Here is a 17,533-nt window from a genome sequence, read left to right on the forward strand (position 1 = left end):
TGCTCCCAGTACAGATCCCTGCGGTCCCCACTGCTCCCAGTACAGATCCCTGCGCTCCCCACTGCTCCCAGTACAGATCCCTGCGGCCCCCACTGCTCCCAGTACAGATCCCTGCGCTCCCCACTGCTCCCAGTACAGATCCCTGCGGCCCCCACTGCTCCCAGTACAGATCCCTGCGGCCCCCACTGCTCCCAGTACAGATCCCTGCAGCCCCCACTGCTCCCAGTACAGATCCCTGCGCTCCCCACTGCTCCCAGTACAGATCCCTCCGGTCCCCACTGCCCCCAGTACAGATCCCTGCGGTCCCCACTGCTCCCAGTACAGATCCCTGAGGTCCCCACTGCTCCCAGTACAGATCCCTGCGGCCCCCACTGCTCCCAGTACAGATCCCTGCGCTCCCCACTGCTCCCAGTACAGATCCCTGCGGCCCCCACTGCTCCCAGTACAGATCCCTGCGGACCCCACTGCTTCCAGTACAGATCCCTGCGGTCCCCACTGCTCCCAGTACAGACCCCTGCGGCCCCCACTGCTCCCAGTACAGATCCCTGCGGTCCCCACTGCTCCCAGTACAGATCCCTGCGGTCCCCACTGCTCCCAGTACAGATCCCTGCGGTCCCCACTGCTCCCAGTACAGATCCCTGCGGTCCCCACTGCTCCCAGTACAGACCCCTGCGGCCCCCACTGCTCCCAGTACAGATCCCTGCGGTCCCCACTGCTCCCAGTACAGATCCCTGCGGTCCCCACTGCTGACTATAGCCCATTTAGAGAATGTAGCATTTATGGCGACTCTTTGTTTCCTATCTCCTGGAGGGATACGACATATGGACGCTTGAGCACTGTAGCGGAACAAGTGTGACTGTCCAGAAAAAACCAAGAGACTTCCCAATGGGAGAATGCGTTCAATGTATTGGGAGAGTAGTGATGGGAACTCTTGTCAGTTCCAGATATGCACAGGCAAAGTCCCTGAAATGAGAAAAGGCAATAGATCTTATGGAACCGTATGCGGCAGAACCATATATTTTGACAGGATCCCCAGCCCGATGGTTCAGCGTAATAATGCAGCGACACTGTCCACAGCTGTAGGGGCGAAAAAACCCAAAACATACCAACATACTTGACTGTGGGATTTGGTCCTTGAAGACTACAGACTTCTAGAAGAGCACTGGGAGGATACTGCTATGGAAGGCTGGACAGGCGGAGGTGACTTCTTTGCCATGACTAGCAGGGAGAGACTGGGCCCGAGGGCTGAGCTTGTATACCGCAGGGGCCAGTAAAGTAGGGAGTCGTCTAGAAGAATGGGCAATCCGATAGTGTGACGCCCTGGGCAAGCCAGGGGTCACAGGTCACAACATCACATGCACCCCACATTCCCGGCAGGTACACCTAGGCTAACCTAAAATCCTTGTTGCCTTCCTCCAGGGGCTGATGTCCACACCAGGGGGTGGGCCAGGCAGTTGGCTCCGCCCACCGAGGAGTTCACAGCCCTGGAGGCGGGAAAACCAGGCAGAACAGAGTCAAGCTAGGGAGGAGGAAGTAGAAGGAGGTGGTAGAGGAGCTTGAGAGAGGAGTAAAAGTGGAAGACTAAGTGAGAGTAGTGACAGAAAAGAAACAGTTAAGAAAGCCTGAAGTTGGTCCAGGTGTGTGCCCCGGACTGTGACAGCAAGGTCAGCAGACGGCGGTGATAGTCTGCAGGGGGACTGCTTGGAGGTTGCTGGAAGGACCTCGGACGGGTGGTGACCCGGCGGTACCGGAGCAGTATACGAAGAACAGTCAGCACCAGGGCAGGGGCCTTTCGGATCCCGGCAAGGCTAGGAGTCGCCATAGTTTGCCAAATCCGTCAGTGAAGGGGACCTCTGTCTCCTAACAACCAAGTCCCGATTGAAGGCAACAGTCCGACCGTTAAGGGGCGACACCGCCACCGCCAAGGCACCAGTTTCCCAGGGCCAGCGCCTGCGGGCAAGAGAGAGGCTCCTCCGGCTCATGTCCAGGTCGGGGAGCGAGTAACCGGTGGGAACCCATCGCTACCAAAAAGACTTTACATAGGTGCAGGGAAGAGACCGTCACCGCTAACTGCAGGGAACATCAGCACCGTAACCGTCCGAGGGACCCGTCCAACCAGCCGTTTGTTTACCGAGAACTGTGTCGTGTTTACTGGCTGAGTGAGTACCTCCGTGCCGTGCGGCACAGCGCTGCCCCTGCGCCCCTGCACCTCCACAGGCCCCATACCCGCCTGTCCACCATACCAACCCCATCACTGGGCCCCGGGACCACCAAAACCCCTACCCACGGAGGGGCAAACTAACAACTGGCTGCTCCATACCATCACTCCCGGGTTCCCCAGAAAGAGCAGCGGTGGTGTCCACTTAATCACCACAGCCGTGGGTGGCGTCACGGACAATAAACTATCCCAACAACCAACCCCCTTTCACTCACGGGCGAGGAGCGCCGCTTGAGTCCCCGGGACCCGGCCCATAGCTTGAGCCACCGAGCAGCAGCAGGCCGCAGCAGCCGCGGCAGCCGGACCCGAGCAGTGGGAGAGCGCGGCGTCCCCTCCTCCGCCCGCAACAATAGCACCACCTGGAAAAACTGCAAAGGATACAGGTTCTTGTAGGAGAAGCCGTTCCAGTCTCATGATAATTCTTGTAGTAGAATATGGTGAGAACTCTTAACAATCGGGGAGTGGTTCTTGAAAGTCAAAGATTGTCGGTGCCTTGTCTGTTACCTGTGAAGGGCATGATGGAATCCAGTCTCTATAAGAAACAAAATGTAAGTAGCGACCTGCAAGCGGGAGAGCTGAAGCATGTCTGTTTGAAGTTCTCAAACAGACTGACTAATCTCCCAGGTAAACAGAGTTTTTAGGAGGATCCCAGGCCCCCTCCCCCACACCTAGGGACAAAAGTCCGGCAGGGGAGGGATTAACCGGCAAACAGGACAATGTAAACAGAACACCACGCCCAAAATATGAACCTACACAAGACTATACACAATCCCCCAGATTCCACCATCACAACCTCTCCCTCCTCGTTAATAAGGGAGTGCGCCATGAGGTCTACACAGACCTTTGGCCACCTCTCTTAACACTAGAAGTCCCAGAGAGGGGTCATTTAACATTTCTAGCTTTGGAACTCAGAGACGGGTCGAATGAGCTGAAGGATTTTAGATAACATCCTATAATCACCGTCTTTTGTTCTGTAATTAAGGACATTACTGTTGCACCACAGGAGGTTGTTGTTTTCCATTGAGTTTAGCCATTTAGTTTCTAGTTAGTTCTATACAGTTTGGACTAAGGGTCATTTGACCCTCTTTCGGGACTTCAGGGGAGAGCTCGAAATTTCTGGGAATTCTAGTGTTAAGTCCATGTTGCTCAGCTGTGGATAGTCCCTTGTATAGCGGTAGGGCTGTAAAGACAAGCTTCCCTCTGTGTCCTACTTCACTCACACTGTGTTTCCTGCACCCTCACATCGGCATTGTAGATCTCCCACATAATTTCCTAGGAGAATATCTGTAGACAGCCACTCATCACCCCAACCACACATTGCTTGACTCCAAAGCCAAAGTCCAGATCTACAGCCACCTTTGGGATATTCCTCCTTTTGTCCTCCAGCCAATTCAATAACAATCCCTGGTATATGATGTATCGCCTCTGGCCGCACCACCCGGGGATCAGCTATTGTGAGAAATGCCCCAGAGTCACAAAATCCAATGACTCTCTGTCCATCCAGCACAACCTACTGTAAGTGCTTACTTTGAGGCTGTAGCTCGCACCCCATAAACACCTGGCCGACTGTGAGTGTCTGAGACATTAGGGAAGTCAAATTGAAGGGGTGAGGACTCTTCCCCCATTGTTTTTGGCTGTAGAGAATGAACAGGTCGATTTGATGCAAGGTTATTCTTCAATCGACCAGCAGGGCAAGTGTTTTGCAAATGCCCAGGCTGCCCACATCGATAACATCTCTTCTGCGTCGTGCTCCTTCCAATGTGCATTCCGGAGAAGGCAGTAGGAGAAACTGGTGATAAAGGCCGGAGGCCATACACTCCAACAGGGGCAGCTATGGTGCAAGGTCAGCGGTACACTCCGGTGGTGGTAACTCTTTCTCAGGCGGGATACAATGCACAAAATGCAGCGGACGAGGTGGAAGTGCATGGTGCTCCCTCAGAGTCCTTGCAAGACAACTGGACTGCAGGTGCCCAGGTTGTCCGCACCCATAGCATCTCCTCTCTGTGATTCCCACAGGGCGTGATCGGAACTGTTGGGTCCCAGGATTGTGAGCCATGGTTGTCATCGGCCTGCAGCTGGTTAGAGGGGCAGATATAACTGGAGAGGGCCGGGGTGCATGAGGATCAGACTGTGGCTTATTGTCCATAAGTAGAGATGAGGGTATCCTCAGCTCACCTGTTCCTCGGGCTGCCAGTCCTTGCGGGTGCCTGGGATCCACCGGTAAGTCCCATCCGGTTTAGAAATGAATGCAAAAGGGAAGGAAAGGATCCGGCACAAATACCTCTGAATAAAATGTCGAAGCTTTATTGGCAAATATTAAAAAGGTTCCATCCGTGTAAACAAAAGGAGGGAGTTATCCCATGGAAACTTTACGCGTTTCGGACTTCCATATTAAAAGCAAAGAGTCCTTAATCATAAGTAATCCATGTACACCACTCAGCTACTAAAATAGACTAAGGCTGCTTTCACACCTCCGGTTTCTGCAATGCGGCACACTCTGGCACTTTGCAGGAAAATTGCAACCGGTTTTTTTTGCTGCCGGTTGCGATTTTCCTGCATAGACTTTAATTAGTGCCGCATTGTGCCGCATGGCCTTGCGTTCCATCCGGTTTTTGCCGCATGCGGCAGATTTAGCCGATGCGGCGGCCGGATGGAACGTTGCCTGGCACGTTTTTTCGTGCGGCAAAAAAACCCGCATCGCGCCGCATTCGGCCGATGCGGCGCATTTTTCAATGCATGCCTATGGTGGCCGGATGCGGCACGATGCGGCAATAACCGCATCCGGCCGCTGCATACGGTTTTTGCCACTGCACATGCTCTGTAGCATGCCGCAAGCGGCAAAAACTGGCCGCAAAGGAAAAACTTATGCAAAGGATGCGGTGTTTTCACCGCATCCGTTGCATAGCTTGCACAGCTGGATTGAGCCGCAGAGCTCAAGCCGGATGTGTGAAAGCAGCCTAACTCACTACATGGACACAGAAGAAAAGCCGGTCATCACTAATTGCAATCAATGGCAGTGGGTGTAAACCTTCACACATAATTGCAAAAGATGAACAAGCAAGACAATACATGGTTAAAAATAAAATCAAAATGCATTTAACAAAAAAATATGTATATACATCAACAGTAATGAAAAGGGTCAGTGATCCAACCGCTCTAAATAACAAAATCATATGAACATATCAACAAATATACCAATGTATATATGAGTGGACAATCAGGTATAAAGACCGCTTATATTAAACTCGTCATCAGGTGGGCAGAAATCCCAATGAGAATGCATGTGTCCGTCACAAAAGAGAGAATCCCAATTGTAAGCACAAGACCCCCAAGATATTCACACATTACATAAAGATGCTTATATGAAAAAATATTTATTATTTTATCTTCATTCACTAATGCCCTTATTCTTTTATTATTTTATTTCCTTATTTTCTCATTCTTTTAAAATGACTAATTTATATTTATCCATATAAATATATCTTAGCAGTTCCTTATTAGCGGATGATAATTGGTGTTTTCCTTACTTTCATTAGGGGAAGGTTTTCCCTTTATGTGTGAGTACATACATTGGGCTTTGGCCGTGAATACAGGATTGAATTGGTATATGCTACATCTGAATTTCTGACAGCATTTAATGTACTCTAAGGGGACAGGTCATATAAATGGGATGCATGTGGTTTGAGATTAATTTGTACCTTGGTATATATATTCCTCCCATTTGGGACAAATATTTGATTATGTACACATATATGGGCATGGGTATATATGGATAAATATAAATTAGTAATTTTAAAAGAATGAGAAAATAAGGAAATAAAATAATAAAAGAATAAGGGCATTAGTGAATGAAGATAAAATAATAAATATTTTTTCCTATATGCATCTTTATGTAATGTGTGAATATCTTGGGGGTCTTGTGCTTACAATTGGGATTCTCTCTTTTGTGACGGACACACGCATTCTCATTGGGATTTCTGCCCACCTGATGACGAGTTTAATATAAGCGGTCTTTATACCTGATTGTCCACTCATATATACATTGGTATATTTGTTGATATGTTCATATGATTTTGTTATTTAGAGCGGTTGGATCACTGACCCTTTTCATTACTGTTGATGTATATACATATTTTTTTGTGTTAAATGCATATTGATTTTATTTTTAACCATGTATTGTCTTGCTTGTTCATCTTTTGCAATTATGTGTGAAGGTTTACACCCACTGCCAGTTGATTGCAATTAGTGATGGCCGGCTTTTCTTCTGTGTCCATGTAGTGAGTTAGTCTATTTTAGTAGCTGAGTGGTGTACATGGATTACTTATGATTAAGGACTCTTTGCTTTTAATATGGAAGTCCGAAACGCGTAAAGTTTCCATGGGATAACTCCCTCCTTTTGTTTACACGTATGGAACCTTTTTAATATTTGCCAATAAAGCTTCGACATTTTATTCAGAGGTATTTGTGCCGGATCCTTTCCTTCCCTTTTGCATTCACTTATTGTCCAGAAGCCCCCTCCATTGCGGTCGGATAGTAAGGGCCTCATCAGCCATGGCTGCATCTCTACCAAGGTGCACGGCGTGCGCTCTCTGACCCATTCCCGTATTTCTGAGGGACACTTGCAAAGAAATTGTTCTATAAGAAATACATGTATAATGTCTTCCACAGTGAAGGCGTCTTCCGCTTCCAGCCATCTCCGACATGCCTGGGACATCTTATGGGCACACATCCTAAACGTTCCCCTCGTGGTGCATGGGAGGTCTTGGAACTGTGCCCTATGTGAGTCTGGGGTGATAGCATGGTAATCCAGGATAGTCCGCTTTACAATGTTGTAATCCAGGTTCTGCTGTGAGTCAATGGTGTGATAAGTCTTTGCCAGGCCTCCGGTCAGGAGTCCCACTAACAAACGCATCCAGCCAGAGTCGGGAACCTCCATCACCGCACACTGCTTCTCAAAGTCGTTGAAGAACCCTTCCAAATCTCCGTAAGCCTCATCAAATGGTTTGAAGTCTGCCCGGGGATCCGTACAGACTCCCGGATCACTGGGGTTACACTCCAACTCACTTTATTTCCTCTGTCGGACTCCATTGCTTCTTGTCTGCTCTGTGCTCAGCGAGCAGCCTCCTCATTATACTCCTGAGATATACCAGGGCACAAAACCGCCATCTCTTCTCCGAACCACATCACCCACTGGCTTTTTGGGGCAGGGATCCGCGTCTCCAGTGCTTGTCCGTCAGACATCTAGGAGGAGGTGGACTGGCTCGCATCCACCAGTAGATCAATTAAGTCCACTTTATCCAGTCCCTGGTAGTTCAGGCCCAGATCTGTGACTCTCTCCTGTAGACTGGATGCAGTCCGGTTTCTGTACTCACTTTGTGGGTGGATCTCCATTGGGCTGTGCTCTGTTGATCCAACCGCTGCCACCAGGTGTCACGGCGTCCTTCTCCCATATCACACAATCAACAGAGCGAGAGATGATGGAACAATCCAAAGAACATTTATTCCAAGCAAATCAAACGGTCCATAACATAATCCACCACACAGAGGGTAAAAATAGTAAAGAAACACGAATATAGTCCAGTAAGCGATAAATGTCCAGGTCTCTCTGGGGAGCCCCAGCTACTGCCCCCGAGGATGACTCGTCCTGCTTCTCTTGAAGTTCTCAAACAGACTGACTGGTTACTGATTACTCCCAGGTACTTCTGCAGCGATCCTGTTGGTAGACTGATCTTGGCCTTTTTCTGGGCATTACTGCCCCTGGATTATGTTGGTAGCATTTGGGCGTGAAAGACCCTATTGCGACTTTTGTTTTCCAGTTTTTTCCTTTCTAATATCCCAGGAAAACAGAGTTTTTTAGGTGGATCCCAGGTCCCCTCCCCCACACCTAGGGACAAAAACCCGGCAGCGGAGGGATTAACCAGCAAACAAGACAATGTAAACAGAATGGACAGAACACCACACCCAAAATACGAGCCTACACAAAACTATACACAACCCCCCATATTCCACCATCGCACCTTCATTCCATATCTAAACTTGTTTTTCTATGTCTTCTTCTCAGCTTCTTATTCTCATCTTTTTTTCATGTCTCCTACTTTTCCTTCTTTTTCTCATCTCCTCTGTTTTCTATGTCTCTTACTCAGCTTCCTATTCTCTTTATTTCATGTCTCCTTCTTTTCCATATCTCCTCTTTTCTGTGTCTTCTTTTTGTTTCGTGTCTCCTTTTCTATATCTCCTTTCTTTTCTGTGTCCTCTTTGTTTCATGTCTCCTTCTTTTCTGTGTCTCCTCTTTTCTGTCTCCTCTTTTTTTTCATGTTTCCTTCTTTTCTATATTTCCTCTCTTTTCTGTGTCTTCTCCTTTTTGTTTCAGGTCTCCTTCTTTTCCATATCTCCTCTTTTCTGTGTCTCCTCTGTTTCGTGTCTCCTTTTCTATATCTCCTCTTTTCTGTCTCCTTTTTGTTTTTTGTCTCCTTGTCTATATCTCCTCTCTTTTCTGTGTATTCTCTTTGTTTCGTGTCTCCTTTTCCATATCTCCTCTTTTCTGTGTCTCTTTGTTTCGTGCCTGCTCTTTGTTTTGTGTCTCCTTGTCTATATCTCCTCTCTTTTCTGTGTCTTATCTTTGTTTCGTGTCTCTTTCTTTTCCATACCTCCTCTTTTCTGTGTCTCCTCTGTTTCGTGTCTCCTTTTCTATATCTCCTCTTTTCTGTGTCTCCTTTTTGATTCGTGTCTCCTTCTTTTCCATATCTCCTCTTTTCTGTGTCTTCTCTTTGTTTTGTATCTCCTTCTTTTCCATATCTCCTCTTTTCTGTGTCTCCTCTTTGTTTCGTGTCTCCTTCTTGTCTATATGTCCTCTCTTTTCTGTGTATTCTCTTTGTTTCATGTCTCCTTCTTTTCCATATCTCCTCTTTTCTGTGTCTCCTTTTTGTTTCGTGTCTCCTTTTCCATATCTCCTCTTTTCTGTGTCTTTTCTTTGTTTCGTGTCTCCTTCTTTTCCATATCTCCTCTCTTTTTTGTGTCTCCTTTTTGTTTCATGTCTCCTTTTCCATATCTCCTCTTTTCTGTGTCTCCTTTTTGTTTCGTGTCTCCTTCTTTTCCATATCTCCTCTTTTCTGTGTCTTCTCTTTGTTTCGTGTCTCCTTTTTCATATCTTCTTTCTTTTGTGTCTCCTTTTTGTTTTGTGTCTCCTTCTTTTCTATTATCTCCTCTTTTCTGTGTCTTCTCTTTGTTTCATGTCTCCTTGTCTATATCTCCTCTTTTTTCTGTGTCTTCTCTTTTGTTTAGTGTCTCCTTCTTTTCCATATCTCCTCTCTTTTCTGTGTCTCCTATTTGTTTCATGTCTCCTTTTCCATATCACCTTTTTTTCCTGTGTCTTCTCTTTTGTTTTGTGTCTCCTTCTTTTCCATATCTCCTCTTTTCTGTGTCTTCTCTTTGTTTCGTGTCTCCTTTTTTTCCATATCTCCTCTTTTCTGTGCCTCCTGTTGTTTTGTGTCTCCTCTTTGTTTCGTGTCTCCTTCTTGTCTATATCTCCTCTCTTTACTGTGTATTCTCTTTGTTTCATGTCTCCTTCTTTTCCATATCTCCTCTTTTCTGTGTCTCCTTTTTGTATTGTGTCTCCTTCTTTTCCATATCTCCTCTTTTCTGTGTCTATGTTTCGTGTCTCCTCTTTGTTTCGTGTCTCCTTCTTGTCTATATCTCCTCTCTTTTCTGTATCTTATCTTTGTTTCATGTTTCTTTCTTTTCCATATCTCCTCTTTTCTGTGTCTCCTTTTTGTTTCGTGTCTCCTTTTCCATATCTCCTCTTTTCTGTGTCTCCTCTTTGTTTCGTGTCTCCTTTTCTATATCTCCTCTTTTCTGTGTCTTCTCTTTGTTTCGTGTCTCCTTCTTTTCCATATCTCCTCTTTTCTGTGTCTCCTTTTTGTTTCGTGTCTCCTTTTCCATATCTCCTCTTTTCTGTGTCTTCTCTTTGTTTCGTGTCTCCTTTTCCATATCGCCTTTTTTTCCTGTGTCTTCTCTTTTGTTTCGTGTCTCCTTCTTTTCCATATTTCCTCCTTTCTGTGTCTCCGTGTCTCCTCTTTGTTTCGTGTCTCCTCTTTGTTTCGTGTCTCCTTTTTTTCCATATCTCCTCTCTTTTCTGTGTCTCCTTTTTGTTTCGTGTCTCCTTCTTTTCCATATCTCCTCTCTTTTCTGTGTCTCCTTTTTGTTTCGTGTCTCCTTCTTTTCCATATCTCTTCTCTTTTCTGTGTCTCCTCTTTGTTTCGTGTCTCCTTCTTTTCTATTATCTCCTCTTTTCTGTGTCTTCTCTTTGTTTCATGTCTCCTTGTCTATATCTCCTCTTTTTTCTGTGTCTCCTCTTTGTTTCGTGTCTTCTTCTCTTTTCTGTGTCTCCTCTTTGTTTCGTGTCTCCTTCTCTTTTCTGTGTCTCCTCTTTGTTTCTTGTCTCCTTCTTTTCTATTATCTCCTCTTTTCTGTGTCTCCTCTTTGTTTCATGTCTCCTTATCTATATCTCCTCTTTTTTCTGTGTCTCCTCTTTGTTTCGTCTCTCCTTTTCCATATCTCCTCTTTTCTGTGTCTCCTCTTTGTTTCGTGTCTCCTCTTTGTTTCGTGTCTCCTTCTTTTCCATATCTCCTCTTTTCTGTGTCTCCTTTTTGTTTCGTGTCTCCTTTTCCATATCTCCTCTTTTCTGTGTCTTCTCTTTGTTTCGTGTCTCCTTTTCCATATCGCCTTTTTTTCCTGTGTCTTCTCTTTTGTTTCGTGTCTCCTTCTTTTCCATATCTCCTCTTTTCTGTGTCTCCTCTTTGTTTCGTGTCTCCTCTTTGTTTCGTCCCTCCTTCTTTTCCATACCTCCTCTGTTTTTTCTATGTCCCTGTCATGAATCAGTCACTCACTGTGTCATAAGGATGTTGTGAGTGACAGCTCAGCCACCCAGTATATGGCAGGGGTGTGATGGGCTGTTAAGATTCTGAATGACAGCGAAGCCTCCCAATGTCTTTGTAGGCTTAGCATGCTCTGGGGCTGCTGGGTTTCTCCAGGTAATTACAAAGTATACAGCTGATCGGGGGGGCATAGTTTAGGGTGATGCAATCCAATTTATGCATCCACGTCTTAAACCCGTCTGCTTCCAATCATGAGTCCTTTGTCAGTTGCGTGCTATTCCTCCACACAGATCAGAGATGACCACGGATCTATAAAGAAATATGACTGACTATATTAAGGAAGTTCAGATACATTTATAGAAATCAGTTGGCTAGTAGCCAAGAATACATAACACGTCTCCTATTGGGTAAACTGCAAAAACAGCTTATTCTGAGATATATATGTATATGTGTTTCATCAGTTTATATTAACCCCTTAACGACCGCGGGCAGTAAAATTACGTCCTAGCGGTCATAACGTTACTGCCCGCGGTCTGCCGGCAGCAGCATGCCGCGATCGGCGCACATCTCAGCTGATTTTCACAGCTGAGATGTGTGCCTGCTAGGCACGAGCAGAATCGTTATCTGCTCGTGCCGTTTAACGCCTGTAATGGCGCTGTCAAAATGTGACAGCACCATTATAAACACGATCGCGGTAAAGTTTTACTTACCGCCCGATACCGGAAGTCACGTGACATGATCATGTGACTTCCGGTGGTTGTCATGGTAGCACAGGGTCATGTGATGACTCCTGTGCTAGACATGAACCACTTTCACTTTCGCTTTGTACGGAGGCCAGGGAAGCGGGAAGTGCACGTATCTGCTGTTTACAGCTGTGTAGCTGTGATCAGCAGATAGTGCAGAGCGATCGGATTGCTGATCGCTATAGCCCCATAGGGGGACTAGTAAAATAAAAAAAAAAAAGTAAAAAAAAAAGTTTTAAAAAATTTAAAAAAAAACAAAAAAAAACTAAAAAGTTCAAATCACCCCCCTTTCGCCCCATTGAAAATTAAAGGGTTAAAAAAAATAAAAAATATACACACATTTGGTATTGCCGCGTTCAGAAACGCCCGATCTATCAAAATATAAAATCAATTAATCTGATCAGTAAATGGCGTAGCGGCAAAAAAATTCCAAACGCCAAAATGACTTTTTTGTCGCCACAACTTGTGCGCAAAATGCAATAACAGGCGATCAAAACGTAGCATCTGCGCAAAAATGGTACCGTTAAAAACGTCAGCTCGAGTCGCAAAAAATAAGCTGTCACTGAGCCATAGATCCCGAAAAATGAGAACGGTACGGGTCACGAAATATGGCGTAAAACGTGCGCCACTTTTTTCAGACAAATTTCCGAATTTATTTTAACCCCTTATATAAAAGTAAACCTATACATATTTGGTGTCTACGAACTCGCACTGACCTCAGTCATCACACCCACACACCAGTTTTACCATACAGTGAACACAGTGAATAAAATATCTCAAAAACAATAGTGCTATTGCACTTTTTTTGCAATTTTTCTGCATTTGGAATTTTTTTGCCGTTTTCCAGTACACTATATGGTAAAACCTATGGTTTCATTTAAAAGTACAGCTCGTTCCGTAAAAAATGAGCCCTCACATGACCATATTGACAAAAAATAAAAAAGTTACGTCTCAGAAAAAGAATGGCGAAAAAAAAACGGAAAGCGAAAAATCGGCCGGTCGTGAAGGGGTTAAAGAAGTGGTTCACCCATATTTATTATGTGCTAGATCGATATATTGAGAAACAAGGTTTCTCTTAAATACCTTATGTTGGCAATAGTGCCTGTTAGTGGCGCTATTGCGGACCACTGTTCCCCATTGCATGACCCCAGGCTTCGTGACCACGGGGAGCTGGTGATGTCACGTCAAGTTCCGCATCACGTGACATCACTGCGGCCGGTCCCAGTCTTCCGGAGTCAGTGGGCAGCGTTTTACGGCTGGTCACAGCCCAGTGCGTCTCCTGCTTGTAGCGCTTTGCTGTAAGGGAGGAGGGAGCAGGGAGCTGAAGGGCTGTGACGCTGCGCTGTGCTGAGCGCTGAAATACTGGCCGCAGTCATGTCATGTGATCAGGAACTTGACGTGACATCACCGGATCCCTGAGGTCACGAAGCCTGGGGTCACGCAATGGGGATCAGCGGTCCGCAATAGTGCCTCTTACAGGCAGTATTGCCAACACAAGGTATTTGAGAGAAACATTGTTTCTCAACATAATATCGATCTAGAAAATAATAAATACGGGTGAACCACCCCTTTAAGCTAAGTCAGCATGAATCACTGATGACCAGAAAGTCCCGTATCGGAGTACAGCTCAAACGCCATTTTAAGTCCTGTTTTTGGATATCTTCATATGGTCCGTATTCAGAATTATAACAGTCCATAACGCAGCAGCACTCTAAAAAGCTAAAATACAAAAACATTGAAAATGGAAATTTTGGTACAGCATTACTGCTACTGGAACTATGGATAAAAATGGGATACTTAATTTATGGATTGGCTCATCCATGTGCACCCAACAGCCAATGACAAGGCGTATCTCTATCAGGATAAAAAGCCTACAAGTCATGGGCAGTTGGATCCAGCTAAAATGGAAATAACGCCCTGGCTGAAGGGCGGAGTGCTCAGTTAGTAATGCAATCCTTCCTCCAGGTGTCACCCTTTAGGTAGATTACTTACCTATGGAGCTGGCTGGCAGTGGTCCTTTCTCATCCTTCTCCTCTGTTTTCTCTGTGTCTTCTCCTCCTCAGCCTTTCTTATCGTTCTCCTCTGTTTTCTCTGTCATCTCCTCCTCAGTCTTTCTCATTGTTCTCCTCTGTTTTCTCTGTCTTCTCCTCCTCAGCCTTTCTTATCATTCTCCTCTGTTTTCTCTGTCTTCTCCTCCTCCTCAGTCTTTCTCATCGTTCTCCTCTGTTTTCTCTGTGTCTTCTCCTCCTCCTCAGCCTTTCTCATCGTTCTCCTCTGTTTTCTCTGTCTTCTCCTCCTCCTCAGCCTTTCTTATCGTTCTCCTCTGTTTTCTCTGTCTTCTCCTCCTCAGTCTTTCTCATTGTTCTCCTCTGTTTTCTCTGTCTTCTCCTCCTCAGCCTTTCTTATCATTCTCCTCTGTTTTCTCTGTCTTCTCCTCCTCCTCAGTCTTTCTCATCGTTCTCCTCTGTTTTCTCTGTCTTCTCCTCCTCCTCAGCCTTTCTCATCGTTCTCCTCTGTTTTCTCTGTCTTCTCCTCCTCCTCAGTCTTTCTCATCGTTCTCCTCTGTTTTCTCTGTGTCTTCTCCTCCTCAGCCTTTCTCATCGTTCTCCTCTGTTTTCTCTGTCTTCTCCTCCTCCTCAGCCTTTCTTATCGTTCTCCTCTGTTTTCTCTGTCTTCTCCTCCTCAGCCTTTCTCATCGTTCTCCTCTGTTTTCTCTGTCTTCTCCTCCTCCTCAGTCTTTCTCATCGTTCTCCTCTGTTTTCTCTGTGTCTTCTCCTCCTCAGTCTTTCTCATCGTTCTCCTCTGTTTTCTCTGTCATCTCCTTCTCAGTCTTTCTTATCGTTCTCTGTTTTCTCTGTGTCTTCTCCTTCTCAGTCTTTCTCATCGTTCTCCTCTGTTTTCTCTGTCATCTCCTCCTCAGTCTTTCTTATCGTTCTCCTCTGTTTTCTCTGTGTCTTCTCCTCCTCAGTCTTTCTCATCGTTCTCCTCTGTTTTCTCTGTGTCTTCTCCTCAGCCTTTCTTATCGTTCTCCTCTGTTTTCTCTGTGTCTTCTCCTCCTCAGTCTTTCTTATCGTTCTCCTCTGTTTTCTCTGTCATCTCCTCCTCAGCCTTTCTCATCGTTCTCCTCTGTTTTCTCTGTGTCTTCTCCTCCTCAGTCTTTCTCATCGTTCTCCTCTGTTTTCTCTGTCTTCTCCTCCTCAGCCTTTCTCATCGTTCTCCTCTGTTTTCTCTGTCTTCTCCTCCTCAGCCTTTCTCATCGTTCTCCTCTGTTTTCTCTGTCATCTTCTCCTCAGCCTTTCTTATCGTTCTCCTCTGTTTTCTCTGTGTCTTCTCCTCCTCAGCCTTTCTCATCGTTCTCCTCTGTTTTCTCTGTCATCTCCTCCTCAGTCTTTCTCATCGTTCTCCTCTGTTTTCTCTGTCATCTTCTCCTCAGCCTTTCTTATCGTTCTCCTCTGTTTTCTCTGTGTCTTCTTCTCCTCAGCCTTTCTTATCGTTCTCCTCTGTTTTCTCTGTCTTCTCCTCTTCAGTCTTTCTCATCGTTCTCCTCTGTTTTCTCTGTCTTCTCCTCCTCCTCAGCCTTTCTCATCGTTCTCCTCTGTTTTCTCTGTCTTCTCCTCCTCCTCAGTCTTTCTCATCGTTCTCCTCTGTTTTCTCTGTGTCTTCTCCTCCTCCTCAGTCTTTCTCATCGTTCTCCTCTGTTTTCTCTGTCTTCTCCTCCTCCTCAGCCTTTCTTATCGTTCTCCTCTGTTTTCTCTGTCTTCTCCTCCTCAGTCTTTCTCATTGTTCTCCTCTGTTTTCTCTGTCTTCTCCTCCTCAGCCTTTCTTATCATTCTCCTCTGTTTTCTCTGTCTTCTCCTCCTCCTCAGTCTTTCTCATCGTTCTCCTCTGTTTTCTCTGTCTTCTCCTCCTCAGCCTTTCTCATCGTTCTCCTCTGTTTTCTCTGTCTTCTCCTCCTCCTCAGTCTTTCTCATCGTTCTCCTCTGTTTTCTCTGTGTCTTCTCCTCCTCAGCCTTTCTCATCGTTCTCCTCTGTTTTCTCTGTCTTCTCCTCCTCCTCAGCCTTTCTTATCGTTCTCCTCTGTTTTCTCTGTCTTCTCCTCCTCAGCCTTTCTCATCGTTCTCCTCTGTTTTCTCTGTCTTCTCCTCCTCCTCAGTCTTTCTCATCGTTCTCCTCTGTTTTCTCTGTGTCTTCTCCTCCTCAGTCTTTCTCATCGTTCTCCTCTGTTTTCTCTGTCATCTCCTTCTCAGTCTTTCTTATCGTTCTCCTCTGTTTTCTCTGTGTCTTCTCCTCCTCAGCCTTTCTTATCGTTCTCCTCTGTTTTCTCTGTGTCTTCTCCTCCTCAGTCTTTCTCATCGTTCTCCTCTGTTTTCTCTGTGTCTTCTCCTCAGCCTTTCTTATCGTTCTCCTCTGTTTTCTCTGTGTCTTCTCCTCCTCAGTCTTTCTTATCGTTCTCCTCTGTTTTCTCTGTCATCTCCTCCTCAGCCTTTCTCATCGTTCTCCTCTGTTTTCTCTGTCTTCTCCTCCTCAGCCTTTCTCATCGTTCTCCTCTGTTTTCTCTGTGTCTTCTCCTCCTCAGCCTTTCTCATCGTTCTCCTCTGTTTTCTCTGTCATCTTCTCCTCAGCCTTTCTTATCGTTCTCCTCTGTTTTCTCTGTGTCTTCTCCTCCTCAGTCTTTCTCATCGTTCTCCTCTGTTTTCTCTGTCATCTTCTCCTCAGCCTTTCTTATCGTTCTCCTCTGTTTTCTCTGTGTCTTCTTCTCCTCAGCCTTTCTTATCGTTCTCCTCTGTTTTCTCTGTGTCTTCTCCTCCTCAGTCTTTCTTATCGTTCTCCTCTGTTTTGTCTGTCTTCTCCTCAGTCTTTATCATCGTTCTCCTCTGTTTTCTCTGTGTCTTCTCCTCCTCAGTCTTTCTCATCGTTCTCCTCTGTTTTGTCTGTCTTCTCCTCAGTCTTTCTCATCGTTCTCCTCTGTTTTCTCTGTGTCTTCTCCTCCTCAGTCTTTCTCATCGTTCTCCTCTGTTTTCTCTGTGTCTTCTCCTCCTCAGCCTTTCTTATCGTTCTCCTCTGTTTTCTCTGTGTCTTCTCCTCCTCAGTCTTTCTCATCGTTCTCCTCTGTTTTCTCTGTGTCTTCTCCTCAGTCTTTCTTATCGTTCTCCTCTGTTTTCTCTGTGTCTTCTCCTCCTCAGTCTTTCTCATCGTTCTCCTCTGTTTTCTCTGTGTCTTCTCCTCAGCCTTTCTCATCGTTCTCCTCTGTTTTCTCTGTGTCATCTCCTCCTCAACCTTTCTCATCCTTCTCCTCTGTTTTCTCTGTCATCTCCTCCTCAGCCTTTCTCATCGTTCTCCTCTGTTTTCTCTGTGTCATCTCCTCCTCAGCCTTTCTCATCGTTCTCCTCTGTTTTCTCTGTGTCTTCTCCTCCTCAGCCTTTCTTATCGTTCTCCTCTGTTTTCTCTGTGTCATCTCCTCCTCAGCCTTTCTCATCGTTCTCCTCTGTTTTCTCTGTGTCTTCTCCTCCTCAGCCTTTCTCATCCTTCTCCTCTGTTTTCTCTGTCATCTCCTCCTCAGCCTTTCTTATCGTTCTCCTCTGTTTGTGGTGGCTCCTTCCTCTCAATGCCTCCTCTACATTTTGTTCTGCAGTGTTTATGTATTTTTAAGCCTTGATTTTTCTCCTGTATCTTTGCCTTTTCTTAATTTCTTTTCTTTG

At 45.9% G+C, this 17,533-nt stretch overlaps 1 protein-coding gene across 1 annotated transcript in view; it reads left to right on the top strand.

The window, feature by feature from the left end:
- LOC142295829 (phosphofurin acidic cluster sorting protein 1-like) overlaps nt 1-17,533 on the top strand; it is a 330,571-nt gene that overhangs the window by 304,081 nt on the left and 8,957 nt on the right. The window lies entirely within an intron of this gene.

The sequence above is a fragment of the Anomaloglossus baeobatrachus genome, chromosome 3 (assembly GCF_048569485.1).
Source record: "Anomaloglossus baeobatrachus isolate aAnoBae1 chromosome 3, aAnoBae1.hap1, whole genome shotgun sequence".
Classification (NCBI taxonomy): Eukaryota; Metazoa; Chordata; class Amphibia; order Anura; family Aromobatidae; genus Anomaloglossus; species Anomaloglossus baeobatrachus.